At 37.5% G+C, this 15524-nt stretch overlaps 1 long non-coding RNA gene across 1 annotated transcript in view; it reads right to left on the bottom strand.

The window, feature by feature from the left end:
* The window catches only part of LOC308630327, a 60722-nt gene extending 52187 nt beyond the window's left edge, over window positions 1-8535 (bottom strand). Inside the window, exon 1 of the long non-coding RNA XR_014017822.1 lies at window positions 8475-8535. This is a non-coding gene — a long non-coding RNA (uncharacterized lncRNA). The remainder of the gene's footprint in view (window positions 1-8474) is intronic.
* Window positions 8536-15524: the final 6989 nt, after the last annotated feature.

Below are 15524 nucleotides of genomic sequence, written 5' to 3'. Positions count from 1 at the left end.
CCACTGCCCCTTCCTCTGTGTCAGCCCTCCTTCCCCTCTGTGCTCTTCCAGCGCGGTTGCTGTCCCCTGCTAGCTATTTCTCCCTGCTTTCTCGACTACTCCACCCTGGTCTTTCTGCTGTCTCTCAAGGGCTCCAGAGACAGATGGCAAACCCATTTTGTTGAGTAGGAGTGCCACTCTGTGCCAGCCTGTGGGAAACGGAGGGTGGAGGGAGTGGGTGTGGGTGGCAGTCAGTTAAGGTGTACTAGCCCAAAAATTTGCAAAATTTTAAATATGGCAACTAAAGGCTGAGAAGGAATTGATGCCGATAACACAAAGAACAGGGCCAGATACACCATCATGTTAAATCAAGCTCATTATATTCTTATTTTAAACCATCATATTCTTATTTTAAACTATCTTTTATAGGATATTGTATATATAACTATATACAATGATATATAATATAAATAAAGATATATAGATATAGGTATATTACCCTAAAGATATATATTATATTTATATATCACCCATCTGATAGGATATATATTTTAAAACTTACAGGATTTTATATGTCTCCCTATAAAGTATAGGTAGACCTTGCTAAGAAAAGAGAAGCTAAATAAGAGTCAGACTGACTAAGAAAATCATCTAGATTTTGATTAAGCCAAAATCCATGGAACTAAATCAGGTAAAAATTAGATAGTAAACTGAGATTTGAGGTAATTTAAGAACACAATAGAGTTACCTCATTAAGCTTTGTTCAGGCAAATACATTCTAAGCTTAAACTGTTTAAATAAATTCCTCAGATCCTTACTTCAATTTGCTAGATAACCTGAACTTAAATATGAGAGAAACCAGTTTCAAAATATTCACATTTCTGTCCTATCCTTAGTCTTTTGTCCCAAATCCTATTTTTAATTCAAATCCCATTAGTGTTGATATTTTAATCTCCTTTTACACTATGAATATTAAAAATTAATAGCAATGAAGTTGAGAATGTCTCTAACAGCCCCATCTCCTCTCAGTGTATACGGAGACATCCTTAAATAACAAAATACAAGTGCACACACACACACACACACACACACACCCAATTTAAAAAAATGCGCACACCCAATTTAAAAAACTATAAAGGAGCTTAATGTAGCAAAAACTCTATACCTGACATTAAATATCTGAGAATTTGAGGCAAGCGTCTTCATTATGGTGTTTTTCACTGTTTCTAGAATAACAAATAGGAAAATACGATGAGATTATCAGACACTGTACACAAACCATCGCAAAGCAAACCAAAACGGAAGTATTTCAGGGTAAACGTACATTTGATGACTTGTGGATAGAAGAAAACATTCCCATTCTCGGTATACGCAACTGGTTTTGCCTGTCTATCTGCCTGAAGTCCAACAAACAACCCTGGGCTCTTTGCAGATTCCAGGCTTATACATGCATTTTCCAAGTTCTTCTTAATTTTAAAATGACAGTCAGTGTCTCCTGTACCCTACAATCAATAGAACATTATTTCATAGATATGAGCAAACACTGAAGGACAGAATTTAAAACCAGTCATTTCACAAGAATATAATTTTGCTTCATTTTCAAGTCCTCATGACAAATCTAGAAGATGCTTCACCCTGTTCCATAAGATCCAGAAACAGGGACCATGTGATTAGCCGAGAAAGAGGACAAAGGGCTCTGAATCTCAGAGAAGCTGCATGTAAGCTGAGTGCAGCGTGTGCTGATTCCCTCCATACTGCCCACATCTGTAAGTGAATAGGGGATGCTGAAATGTGAGATTTCCCTTTTGGAAAACACTCTAAAATATTGATGAAAAAGAGGGCAATTCTTACAAGTCCGTTTACATTTAAACGTAAACCAATTTTCACCGGTAAACAGAGTTCACACAAATTACTCAAAGACTGTAGAGCAAAGCATTCAAGAATTAGATGATTATAAATTATAGGAGTGGTCTATACACCCTTCAGATCACCAAAATCACCTCGCTTTCATGGCATTTATAATCTAATATTAGAAATCATTTCACTTTTTTCACCTTTTGTTGCTTTAAAAGGTTTTCTTATAAGATTTAAGAGTTCTAGAAAATAAGTTTTGTGAGCATGAATTAAAATTTCCTATAGCATCTATTATTTTATTTGTAAAAGATAATTGCATTCTGATCTCTGCCCTCCAATGTGAGTTTCTTGTAGGTAAGAACCAAATGTCTGTTGTCCATCTCTCTCTTATAATATAAATATAACTTAAGCAACTTCTACCTTTTGTTCTTGTTATGGATATAATAAAACTCTGGCTTTGATTTGTCCATGGCCAAGTAGAGGACACAACCCCATATACAAATAATAATATAATATGTAAGGTCAGCATGATAAAGGTGAATTCCTTGGGTTTGGGGAGAGAAAAGGCACTAAACTCAGGAGAATAAGGAAGAAACTCAATAAATGTTTTGTTAGCTCTAAAAAAATTTCTCTGTTTTGCTAATTTCTGATCTCATAATTTCTTCATGCAATGTCTTTTCCTCTCCTTTTGATAATGAAAAATGGGATTATTCCCTGTAAAATTCACCATTCCAGGTGATCGGGTTTAGGACACACTACCCAAAAATATGGCACCTTGGTATACTGAATATTTCAAGCTGGCAGGTGCAGGAAGGACTTCCTGACCTTCCCATGAAGCAGGTCATAAGACCCTCATGTGAGAGGTGTCCTCCCAGAGCATCCTACCTCCAAAGGCAGAGGGACTGTGATGGATAGATCTTGCTCATTCCCCAGTTCACCACATTTAGCTCATACCCTTCTTTGTCCTCTCACTTCTTTCCTCAACTCTTTATCACACCCAGCGTAAGAACACTCAGGTTTAACCACTACTTCAGGGCTTCACTCTGTTCTTCTTAACATAGGAAAAACTAGTTACCCAGAGCCTAATCTTTTTAGGTATTATCAGAGCCCAATTGAACTAGGGGAAGGGAATTATCCAGCTCCAGCCCCCTCTAGCCATCCCAGAACTAAGAAGCACTTGTGAAGTTCACAGTCCAGAGGTGATGAAATAAAAATTCACATTTTAAGGCACGACAATAAAAATTTAAAATAAAACTTTTTCTCTGCCCTTTGGCTTTCTCTTTGCCTTCTAGTGTGTGTTGTGCATCTTCATTATGTATTAACCAGACCTCCCCAATGGCAGAAATACCTGCTCAACCATAAAGATCAATTTTTCTCCTTCTGGAGTTAGCCTTATAAGTCTTTAGAAGATAACATTACTTTCTCAATCCTATAAGGGGTCCCGATGACCCACCACTCACCCTGTACATGCAGACATCTTTGGTGAACTTCATGCAAAAGGCCAATATACCATTTCCCTTCAAGAGAGCAATTAGTGCAGAACTGACCAGTCAGAGGACCTGGGGAGACCCTGGGCTGCACCTAAGTTCTTAGCTTAAATACTTACTTATGACCATATTCATGTTATTAGCTACATTACTTGCCTATTTTACGAGATTACTGGTTCTTGCATTACCAAATGTGTGACTAAGCCTCAGATAAAATTAATGATGACTAGGCAACTTGAAACAATCAACCAAATATATAGTTCTATAAGATCAATGATTGTAACCGTGTGACTCTAGCTATGGGAGGAAGCAATGAGAGGAAAGCATTTCCTGGACCATAACATACTAGTAGGACAGGCGGCCGAGAGGCTTTTGGTTACTGTTAACAGGGCCTAATCCAGGAACAGCACTGATTGGCTTATCGACGAAATCCTCACCTGACCTGGGAATGAGCGTTCCTAGCACCATGGGACAAATTGATCACTAAATGCCTTCCAAACCTGGGTCAAAATTAAGACCAAAAGGGAGGGGATTGTAAAATAAAGAATGTTGCCCACCATCCAGTTCTACAAGAATCAAGTCATTAGCCACCACAGCCACTGACTTGCAGTACATCCTGAAAGGAGTTCAGGGCGAAGATCAGGATGAGGCACTCTGTGCTCTGGGAAAACTGCAGAACAGACCTTCAGGTGGTTAGATATGTTCAGGAGAAATTTTTTATGAACCTGGATTTTTGCATCTTCCCATACTTCGAATAGCACTAAAAACATTAACTAAGATGTCTCTTTCTTGTAACCAGCAGCAAACTTCTGCTGGGATTCAGATTTGACTGCACGGTACCCCTCCTCCAAAATCACACACACACTGACCTCCCCCACTTACCTCTTTGGAACAGTTCTCAGAGCTCTCCGAGAGGCCGTCTCCCGGACTACAGTCCTCAGTTTGGCTCGGACTGTATTTTCTATTTTCTATTTCTTTCTTATATTGACTATTGATTAATTTTTTTCATTGACAGAGACACAGACCCACTAAAAACATGATTTATCATTATTTGTATGAAACTAAGTATGTCTTTCACTGAATTTTATACTTTTCAACCCACTGGTCTAGCACTGTATATACCTAGCCCATCTATATGTTTCATAAGCAAATTGGTCAAAATATGAATAGTCTTTAACTTTTTAATTATTTGCATGTGTAGAAATATATTTTGAGTGAAGAGGCAAAATTAGATAAATCTGAGATGAGAGAATCATTCCTAGTTTCTACAAACTAGACCCTCACCCACAAACAAGGATCCTACCAGTATAGGGTGTATCTGTGTGTGCACTGTCTTTGATATACTGGTCACTCTTCAGCTTGTCTTTCCTACAAATCCTACACCTTTTTTCCCTTTGTATTCATGTGTAGTGACAAGTTCCACCCATGTTGTTTTGAGGCTTTTCTTCTTTAAATTGACAACCTTACAGTTGTTTCTGGTGAACGGCACACTGTTTGCATTCATGCTAACTTGAATCCCTACTCCACCCGAGTCTGTTAAAGTGACTTATTCCTACAGCATAACAATTCTATGGCAACAGAAATAGAAACATTTGTTTGTTATCCGATCAGCATTGCTTGGTTAAACATAAATGTGTTTCCCTATGAGAAAGATATAATGGCAGACACATTGGAAACATTAGTGCTTTTATTCAATTCAATTTATACCATCAGCATTTGTTGAGTTGCTACCAGGACGGAGGCACTGTTAGGTATTTAAGTTATAGTAACATGGGCTGCATCTTAAATTCCTTTGGAGATCGTAAGCAAGCCTTATCATAGGCTCTATGCAAATGAGGGTAATTAAGATAATTGTTACCATTCTATTTTCAAAAGTAAAGTCATTCCAGCCCAGGGACTTCTGGTCAGATACAGTGAAAGTGAACAATAATATGCCTGTTGTTATGCATCTGTACTATATCCTAAGAGCAAAAAAGCACATGCATTTTGACTAAAAAGAACCACTACTGAGACAGGTTGGAACCTGGGACCCTTTGCTGCAGTGCTGAAATGCTTGCGCCTGGACACACCTCTCCTCAAGGAACAAAAACACAAAGAAACTATATGGGACTAAAAATAACTGCGTGCATGCACAGTTGGGGAAAATTCTGGACAAAAGATACAAAAAGACCAAAAAGCCCCAACTGCTAAATCTGAAGAGCCAGGAGCAAAAGCAGGGTGTTGGGAGCAAAAGCAGGGTACTGCGCCCTGACATAGAGCAGCCATCAATGGTTTACAGCTAAAAACTGATTTACTTTGGTTGTCTGGTCCTTCCTTTCAGTTCTAGGATCCCACACCAGAGACAAAAAGACTTGTTTTTTGTTTTGTTTTTTGCGGTATGCGGGCCTCTCACTGTTGTGGCCTCTCTCGTTGCGGAGCACAGGCTCCGGATGTGCAGGCCCAGCGGCCATGGCCCACGGGCCCAGCCGTTCCGCGGTATGTGGGATCTTCCCGGACCGGGGCACGAACCCGTGTCCCCTGCATCGGCAGGCGGACTTTCAACCACTGCGCCACCAGGGAAGCCCAAGCAGACTTGTTTTTGATTGCCATTGTCAATGTTGGTACAGTGTTTTTTATACTTAAGAGCTTGTAATCATAAAATGAAGCCCCCTGTGGTATTTCAAAGGTCTTCTCATGCTGAGTATCTGCTTTTAGGTCCACTATTGCCAAGAAATGGTTCAGCAGCTCTCAAAGAAATGAGCATCCTAACTCTCTGAGTATGGAAATAGCTCAATTCACAACCAGCTTGATAACAAAATAGAGGATTGGCACATGGTGATAAAACAACATTTTTTGTGGAGTGAAAATTTAAGCCAATGTATCTGAGACATATTCTTAAAATATTTTCTTGAAAAGATGTTCATGGGTCAGCATTGTTCATCACAATACTTTCCAGGCATGTGAAAACTGATTCATGAGGATGAATTTACGGGACACTGTGCATAACATCAGGAAATAATGCTGCAAGTAATTATCACACATACAAGACCTCCTGCTGCAAATATCAGTTATGCCGAAGAAAATTACTCATCCTATCCTGCACCTGCCTTTTTTAGGACTGCTCATTCTACTTTGTGTATTACAGGACTACCATATTTAGATGCTGGGAACACTTAAGGGTAAAAGTTTCTCTGTTTTCCTCATCTGCCAGTTAGTTCGTTCTACACAGAGACTCACACACCTGGGTGTCAGTGCCGGCTGCAGGACAGAAATCCAACTGGGGCTGTCAGAGCACCACTTCTTTCCCAGGGAGCCTCTCTGCAGAGCTCTCTGGGCTTATTCGTATGATGAGGGCTAGCTGCCATGAAGGACTAATCCAAGAAGTGCAGGTAGAAGATGCAGACCTTGGGAGTTACAGAGTTGGTTCATCTGCATTTTATTAGTCAAAACCTGTACAAAGGGCTGACCCAGTGAGGGATGAGGAAGTCGCTCCACTTCTTGATGTGGGAGTGGTAGGTTCCCTTTATAAACCAGCTTCTTGGGGTGAGTGTTAGAAGACAATTCTCCCTACATTTGTCATTTTCCTGCATGGTCCAGTGCCTCTGAATAAAGGCATTTGCAAATGTCTGTATACGGAAACATTCCAGCATAGTAACGCTTAGGTTTCTACTTCTCTCCCTCTTTCCCTCTCTCTCAACATTCCAGGGGAGTAAAGATAAAGACCTTTCCTTCCCTTCCCTGGAGAAGATTTGTTTAGATTCCAGAATAATGGTAGGTCCTCTCTGTCTCTGTATCTCGCTTTGTTTCTCTTTCTCTAGAAGGAAGAATGGGCAACTCTGTATAAAATCAGGGTTTCCTAACTTGGGGATTTCTCTCCTTTAATGTACGCACCTACATATGGTCGTAACATCAGGCCCTCACTTCGTGATACAGTGAGATGGGGGCTTGGGGAACCAGTGTAAGATGTTGTTCTGGCTGCTGCATTTGCTCTGAGAAATAATGGTCTTGGTCTTTGACTCAGTGCTCTTGTGTTTTCTGCAAGTAGGCTAAAACTTAGATCCTTCACAGCTTCTGATTTAACAATGGAAGACATTTCTGTGACCACATTTGGAAATACAGTCTACTATATTCAATAAGGAAAAAGAGCATCAGCATTGGCACCAGGGGCCCCGGGGAGCAGGATATGAAGGACCATTCTGACTGATCTAAGTAGATAAGTGATCCCAAATGGAAACCGATAGGTAAGAAAAATGTCTAAGAAATAGACTCATTTTGAAAAGAGAAGCTACTAGGACATATTCTTAGATTCCCACATATTTTCATAGAAGAGAAAGTTGGATTATTCCCTGGGATCTCTAATATGAGGTGGAGGTTACATTTTGGGGAAATGCTATAGGTTAATGTCTCCTGCACATCCTAGAGGCTATTTGAATGGCAGTTTCTAACAAAGTACAGCAAGGTTACATCCATAGATGCAGCAGGCAAATTTTGTTTAAATAGTGAAGGTGTAAATTTCAAGAGGAGTTGGAGGTTTGGGTTCATGGTGAAAGTCTACCATTATCGGCTTACTCCTTCTTCATTGATTTTTATGGTCATGGCTTCATGACATGCTGATATTAAACAACAAATCCAACTTCTCTTTGCCTAGTTTTCCCTCCGTATTTTCATTATGACACTATAAACAGCCAGCCATTATTAGAGCTGTTGTATGTGTTTGTCTTCTGTATCAGATTATGAGTCTCTGGAATTCCAAATAATGTCTTTGCCATTTCTGTGGTCCTCAAATTATTCAACATGGTGCTCTGACATAACAGGTACTCGGTGTTTAGTAGAACCACCTGAATTCCTCAAATGGCCATACAATTCAAGAGCTACAACTGCTGTTTTTTATGAACACTTTGTTAGTTGCCTACATTTTATTCTTCATGTAAGTAATACTAAGTGTAAGTTTTTTCATGGTGTGCTGTCTGCATAATTGTATTGTCTGCCCAGGTTTAGAGTCTGTTGTCTATTGACCATTTGTATTAATGTAGATAGTGAATCATTTCAATGGTCTAAGACTGGTATAAAGCTGTCTGAGAAATAAGAAGCAAACATTAAGCTGGGTCTGGAAACCTGCTTTCCTCTAGCTCCCAAAATTGCCACGGCACCATATTCTTTGCCCAGTGATTTTACCATATTTGCCTGTCTTCTCTCCAACTGCATCAGCTGTGCCATCTGGATGCAGACATAGAACTGAAGAGTATTTCCTTTCATAAACTTCCAGCTTTCCACAGCCCACTATATAGAAAATCAAAACAAACAAACAACACCAGTATGAGAAAACAGAAGAAATAACTAGGAAACACCCCCTTACTAAACATTATATACTGTCTTAACACATCAAATAGCTGTTCGAACACTGTTTTGTACCAACTGATTTAAGGCCGAAAGTAAAATCTTACTGTTTCTTTTCTCTTAACTTCCAGCTTCTGCCCTGAGGACATAAAGGAGAGAGAGGAGCATTAATTTCAGCAGAGCCATGCTTTCCTCAATCATCATGAAACATAATTTTCCAGCAAATGTCTGACACTCACTTGCAGAGATGATACTGTTATCCCTGGCATACAGTTCTCTGACAATTTTACCATTATTTTCCCCTTGATCCAGCCATCTGTGGAAAGAAAAATTTATCAGGTATATTCTGAATTTATATTTACACTAACCACTGGCAATTATCTAGCCGAGTCAGAAATATTGGATACAGGAGTTAGAAAAAGCCATAGATACCTAACTGGTGAAAGCAGACTAGAAATTGGAGAAGGGAACACTTTAAATGATTATGAGAGTTCAAGACAGATAGGAGAAGCTGCTAACAGGTAAGGATGAAATATGTTTTTCCCTAACTCACAAGTGAATTACTCAACCAGTTAGCCTGCCAAAGTCATAGATTTTACATCCACTGGACAATTTATTTTATCCTGTTTTTTGGCCACCAACTACAGGTCAAACTATAGCCAGTTATTTAATGTACAACTATTATTGGTTGTAAGGAGAGTGTTGAAAAAAAGAGCAAACTTATCACTACTGTTGGGACAATAACCCAAGAATCAAGACTTAGTGACCGTAGGTCAGCAATGTCATGATTGTATAAAAAGTCCCATGCAACATTTATTTTGTACATTTATTATTTTTTAGCTATTGAGACTCAGTCCAAAGGGAACAACTTTTCTTACCCGAGATTTTCATTCTCCTTATTGATGAAGAAAGAGAAATCATATTTTTAAAATCTATATTAGTTTACCAAAAAAGATTTAAATTTGTATCATCAGGAATGATAGAAAACATAATGGGTATCTTTCTAAATAGAAGAAGCAGCCCCTAAAATTAATGTTCAAAACAGTTACCCAACAAAGCATTGGTGACCAGGAATGATTGAATAAACTATCCATTTCTCCAAAATACATAAACTTGGAACTGACTAATATGAAATGAATTTGTTCAATGCAAAGCATGCTTACAAGCCTGTGGCAGAAAAAGGCATATTCGTGGTTCATTGTGGGATCCTTGATTACAACATCATCAAGAAACCAGCCATTTCCTAAACACAAATTAAAGAAAGAAAAATGTGGTGTGTATATATATGGACCAGGTGTTACTGGAAGTTTTGAGAAAGAGGCCCTAGCTTCCAAATATATAAAGGTCTTGTTCACCTTTAAGATTTAATGCTTCAAATAAAGCAAGATACAAGAGAGGTAAACTGTAAGAGGCATTTAAAAATATTTCCTATACATGTAACAAAAGCACAGCATATTTCAAGGCTTTGTGTTTTCAGTATCTACTTCAATATGATTCTCCAAACATTGAAAAGAGAACAATTCTGCAATTGCTCTTCATTTCATAAACTGCATTTATAATCCTGGACCTAACATCTTCCAAAAAATATATATCTGATGAGTTAGCAATACTGTCGATGTCCAAAATGCATACACATAGAAAGTTATTAAAGTTCAAATCTGGACCAAGTCTACATTAATTAATTATATATGTATGTGTATATATATATATGCTAGAAAAATTAACGATTCTTCGTGCCCTGGTCTGGGAGGATCCCACGTGCCACGGAGTGGCTGGGTCCGTGAGCCATGGCCACTGGGCCTGCGCGTCCAGAGCCTGTGCTCCACAATGGGAGAGGCCACAGCAGTGAGAGGCCCATGTACCACAAAAAAAAAAAGAAAAAGAAAAAGAAAAAGAGGGAGAGGACTCAAATCAATAAACTTAGAAATGAAAAAGGAGAAGTTACAACAGACACTGCAGAAATAGAAAGCATCATAAGAGACTACTACAAGCTATTCTATGCTAATAAAATGGACAACCTGGAAGAAATGGACAAATTCTTAGAAAGGTATAACCTTACAAGACTGAACCAGGAAGAAACAGAAAACATGAACAGACCAATCACAAGTGATGAAATTGAAACTCTGATATAAAATCTTCCAACAAACAAAAGTCCAGTACCACACAGCTTCAGAGGTGAATTCTATCAAACATTTAGAGAAGAGCTAACACACATCCTTCTCAAACTCTTCCAAAAAAATTGCAGAGGAAGGAACACTCCCAAACTCATTCTATGAGGCCACCATTAATACTAAAACCAGACAAAGATACTACAAAAAAAGAAAATTACGGACCAATGTCAGTGATGAATATGGATGCAAAAATCCTCAACAAAATACTAGCAAACAGAATCCAACAACACATTAAAAGGATCATACACCATGATCAAATGGGATTTATCCCAGAGATGCAACAATTCTTTAATATATGCAAATCAATCAATGTGATACACCATATTAACAAATTGAAGGATAAAAACCATATGATCATCTCAATAGATGCAGAAAAAGCTTTTGACAAAACTGATCACCCATTTATGATAAAAACTCTCCAGAAAGGGGGCATAGAGGGAACCTACCTCAACATAATAAATGCCATATACAGCAAAGCCACAGCAAACATCATTCTCAATTGTGAAAAAGTGAAACCATTTCCCCTAAGATCAGGAACAAGGCAAGGTTGTCCATTCTTGCCACTATTATTCAACATAGTTTTGGAAGTCCTAGCCATGGCAATCAGAGAAGAAAAAGAAATAAAAGGGGGCTTCCCTGGTGGAGCAGTGGTTGAGAGTCCGCCTGCCGATGCAGGGGACACGGGTTCATGCCCCGGTCTGGGAGGATCCCACATGCCACAGAGTGGCTAGGCCTGTGAGCCATGGCCACTGAGCCTGCACATCCGGAGCCTGTGCTCCGCAACGGGAGAGGCCACAACAGTGATAGGCCCACGTACCACAAAAAAAAAAAAAAAAAAAGGAATACAAATTGGAAAAGAAGTAAAACTGTCACTGTTTGCAGATGACATGATACTATACATAGATAATCCTAAAGATGCCACCAGAAAACTACTAAAGCTAATCAATGAATTTAGTAAAGTTGTAGGATACAAAATAATGCACAGAAATCTCTTGCATTCCTATATACTAACAACAAAAGATCAGAAAGAGAAATTAAGGAAACAATGCCATTCACCATTGCAAAAGAAAGAATAAAATACCTAGGAATAAACCTACCTAAGGAGGTAAAAGACCTGTACTCAGGAGACTATAAGACACTGATGAAAGAAATCAAAGATGACAAAACAGATGAAGAGACATACGATGTTCTTGGATTGGAAGAATCAATATTGTGAAAATGACTCTACTACCCAAAGCAATCTACAGGTTCAATGCAATCCCTGTCAAATTATCAATGGCATTTTTTACGGAACTAGAACAAAAAATCTCAAAGTTTGTAGGGAGACACAAAAGACCCCAAATAGCCAAAGCAATCTTGAGGGAAAAAAACGCAGCTGGAGGAATCAGACTTCCTGACTTCAGACTATACTACAAAGCTACAGTAATCAAGACAACATGGTACTGGCACAAAAACAGAAATATAGATCAATGGAACAGGATAGAAAGCCTGGAGATAGACTTACGCACCTATGGTCAACTAATCTATGACAAAGGAGGCAAGGATATACAATGGAAAAAAGACAGTCTCTTCAATAAGTGGTGCTGGGAAAACTGGACAGCTACATGTAAAAGAATGAAATTAGAACACTCCCTAACACCATACACAAAAATAAACTCAAAATGGATTGAAGACCTAAATGTAAGACCGGACACTATAAAACTCTTAAAGGCAAACATAGGAAGAACACACTTTGACATAAATCACAGTAAGATCTTTTTTGACCCACCTTCTAGAGTAATGTAACTAAAAGCAAAAATAAACAAATGGGTCCTAATGAAACTAAAAGCTTTTGCACAGCAAAAGAAACTATAAACAAAATGAAAAGACAACCCTCAGAATGGAAGAAAATATTTGCAAACGAATCAGTGGACAAAGGATTAATCTCCATAATATGTAAACAGCTCATGCAGCTCAATATTAAAAAAACAAAAAACCCAACCAAAAAATGGGTAGAAGACCTAAATAGACATTTCTCCAAAGAAGACATACAGATGGCCAAGAGGCACATGAAGAGATGCTCAACCAAATATATTTACAAAATTGAATTAGTTGCCATATAAGTGTTAGTTGGGCATATTAACACATCCTTTTATTGTTGTACCAGAGCATTCACTGTCCTACAATCCTGCCTGACTCCCTGAAGAAATGGAATATTACCTTAGTATTTACTGTGGATTGAAGCCCAATTTCTTTAAAATTAGTTGTCAACTGACAGAAAAATAAGATGCAAAAGACTTGGGTCTGGTCAAAATATAAATGAATTTTGCCCAAGAGAGAAAATAACCTCAAAGTTATGTTTTTATTATCTTAGGACATTAGCCATATCTTTAATTTAATTTATCAATCTTATTTGTCATTCTTTTTGTTTCACTGATTATAAGTATATATTTTTCAGTTTTGTGTAATGTTTTTTGAACCAGCTTTGCCAACTGGCTAATTCCCTCATTATTTAAACACATGTCCACTATATATTGGTATGAGAACTTTGTTCTTAACATTTTGAAAGTTTTAGGTTGACACTTTTAAGTAAAAGAGTTTATTGTCTTGTTTCATGTTTGGGTTTTTTTTATGCTTTTTGTGGTATATGCACTTTTGTTAAAGGATTTTGTTTATCTTATGGCAATCTTATACAGTAGCAGAAAATGAAAATACTGGTCATCTCACAAAAATGTTGGGAAAACTGAGATAGAAGCATGAACAAAATGGCAGCAGAAAACACAGCAAGGCTGCCAGGACAGTCTCCTGAAGGTGCCACTGCTGGCACCATCATTAGCACTTAATGGACTGTCACTGTCAGAGGACACTGCCGCTATGTCCTCCAGCAGAATTCTGGAATATTGCCACGTGCCACAGCATATAAATCCCAAATTCCCCCAGTTTTTATGCATCATTCTTTCTAGCTTTCTAGGCAGAGCATCCACTTGAAAAAGCCTACATAATTTTGAAAAACAATATATCCACTTAAAATTTAAAGAATATTTGGGACAATATTTTAATTTCAGATAGTCAGTACTTAGAGATCAGTTTGTTATGAGTTTTCCACAATTATTTTCTAGATTTGTACAGGACTTCACATGAACAGAGCAGAATCAGACCTTGAATATCTACCTATGGAAGACTCTTACCTGGTCCAAGCCCATCATGGCCTATGACAATCTTGTACAAATTCTCAAGGTTCCTGGCTTCTAGGGAGAAGGTGTCAATCTGTAACAAATCAAAAAAGTATAGTTAGATCCAGACTATGAGTCTGAGTTCTAATGAGTATAAATTAAGATACAGAAAAAATTCATTGTGAAAGGGATTAGGTTCATTCAGTAAATACACAAATCTGTCTAAATTAAGACAGTAAAGGTAAAACAATAATATTAATTTATAGAACATAATAACAAGTTTTCTAATTCTTCCTCCTTGCCCATTTTTCATTATAAAAGCATAAATTTGAGGACTCTCTACAAATATGTTTTCAAATAATGATAATATAAATGCAATAATTATAAAGTATACTAAATGTTTCCACTCATTTGAATTTAACAAACTCTTATCTGTCCTGAATGGAATTTTTTAGCAATGTTTATGGGTCATTTGCAAAAATAATGTTTCTAAAGTAATTTTAGAATATTGATGCAAACATTATTGAAAATTTATAACATTTATCTGGAACAATGTCCCAATGCACTGCTACAATCAAAACTGTTCATGTTTGTGCTCCAGTGGTTTGTGTATTCAGAATATGGGTAAAAGTGAGGAGCCAGAGTTCTTTTGATAAAACCTACGATAATGATACAGGTTAAAATGCAAGAAAATACTTGATGTAGCATAGCGGTTGAAAAATAATTCAAAAACAAAAAATAAGCTTTGCATTTCAGAGTCTTATATGTTTTGAAATATTTTCACACATAGCGATATTTTATCCTTAAAAGTCGCTCAGTGAGAAAAAAAAACATATCCACTCTACAGATAAAGAACAGTGAGGCACAGAACCAGGATTAGAGCTCAGTTCCTCTGATAGGTAATAATACTACCTTCCTTTGCAATCACTCTGCCTCTGCATAAGTGGACTATAAACAATGTAAGTAACAGATAAAGCCATTAGGATTTATTTACAAAGAATAGAGTCAATGCCTGATAAAGGTTAATGGATAACACTGCCATCTCTTTATCATGAAAGAGATCTGCTAGAAAAGGAGGACATCCTATGCAATAATAGAAAATACTAGCAAAGAAAATCATGAGTTACAATATTTATGATGATTGATGTAGAGAATGCTAAGAAAAAAAGAGGAAACGTAATGAAAATATGCTGATATACTTAAAACTATTTGGATTATCACAGAAAGCTGAGATAACTAAAATACAATGGGCCCTCTATAATTTACTCAGTTAAAAAATTAAATATTACTTACATATTAATATTAGTAATAGTAAAAAAAATAACATATTCAGTTTCTAAATTTGACAATGAAAGTTGTTATACAGTCAATCCATGAACAGCACAGGTTTAAACTTCATGGGTCCACTTATACATGATTTTTTTTCAATAAATATGCACTACAGCACTGCAGAATCAGCACAGTTTGGTTGGATCCTTGGATGCGGAACCATGGATGTGGAGGGTCAACTGTAAAGTTATAAGCAGATTTTCAACTGCATGGGGGTCAGTGCCCCTAACCTCCTG

The sequence above is a fragment of the Mesoplodon bidens genome (genome assembly GCF_964165515.1).
Source record: "Mesoplodon bidens genome assembly, chromosome: 16".
In the NCBI taxonomy this organism is placed as follows: Eukaryota; Metazoa; Chordata; class Mammalia; order Artiodactyla; family Ziphiidae; genus Mesoplodon; species Mesoplodon bidens.
This window is presented reverse-complemented; position numbering and strand designations above follow the sequence as displayed.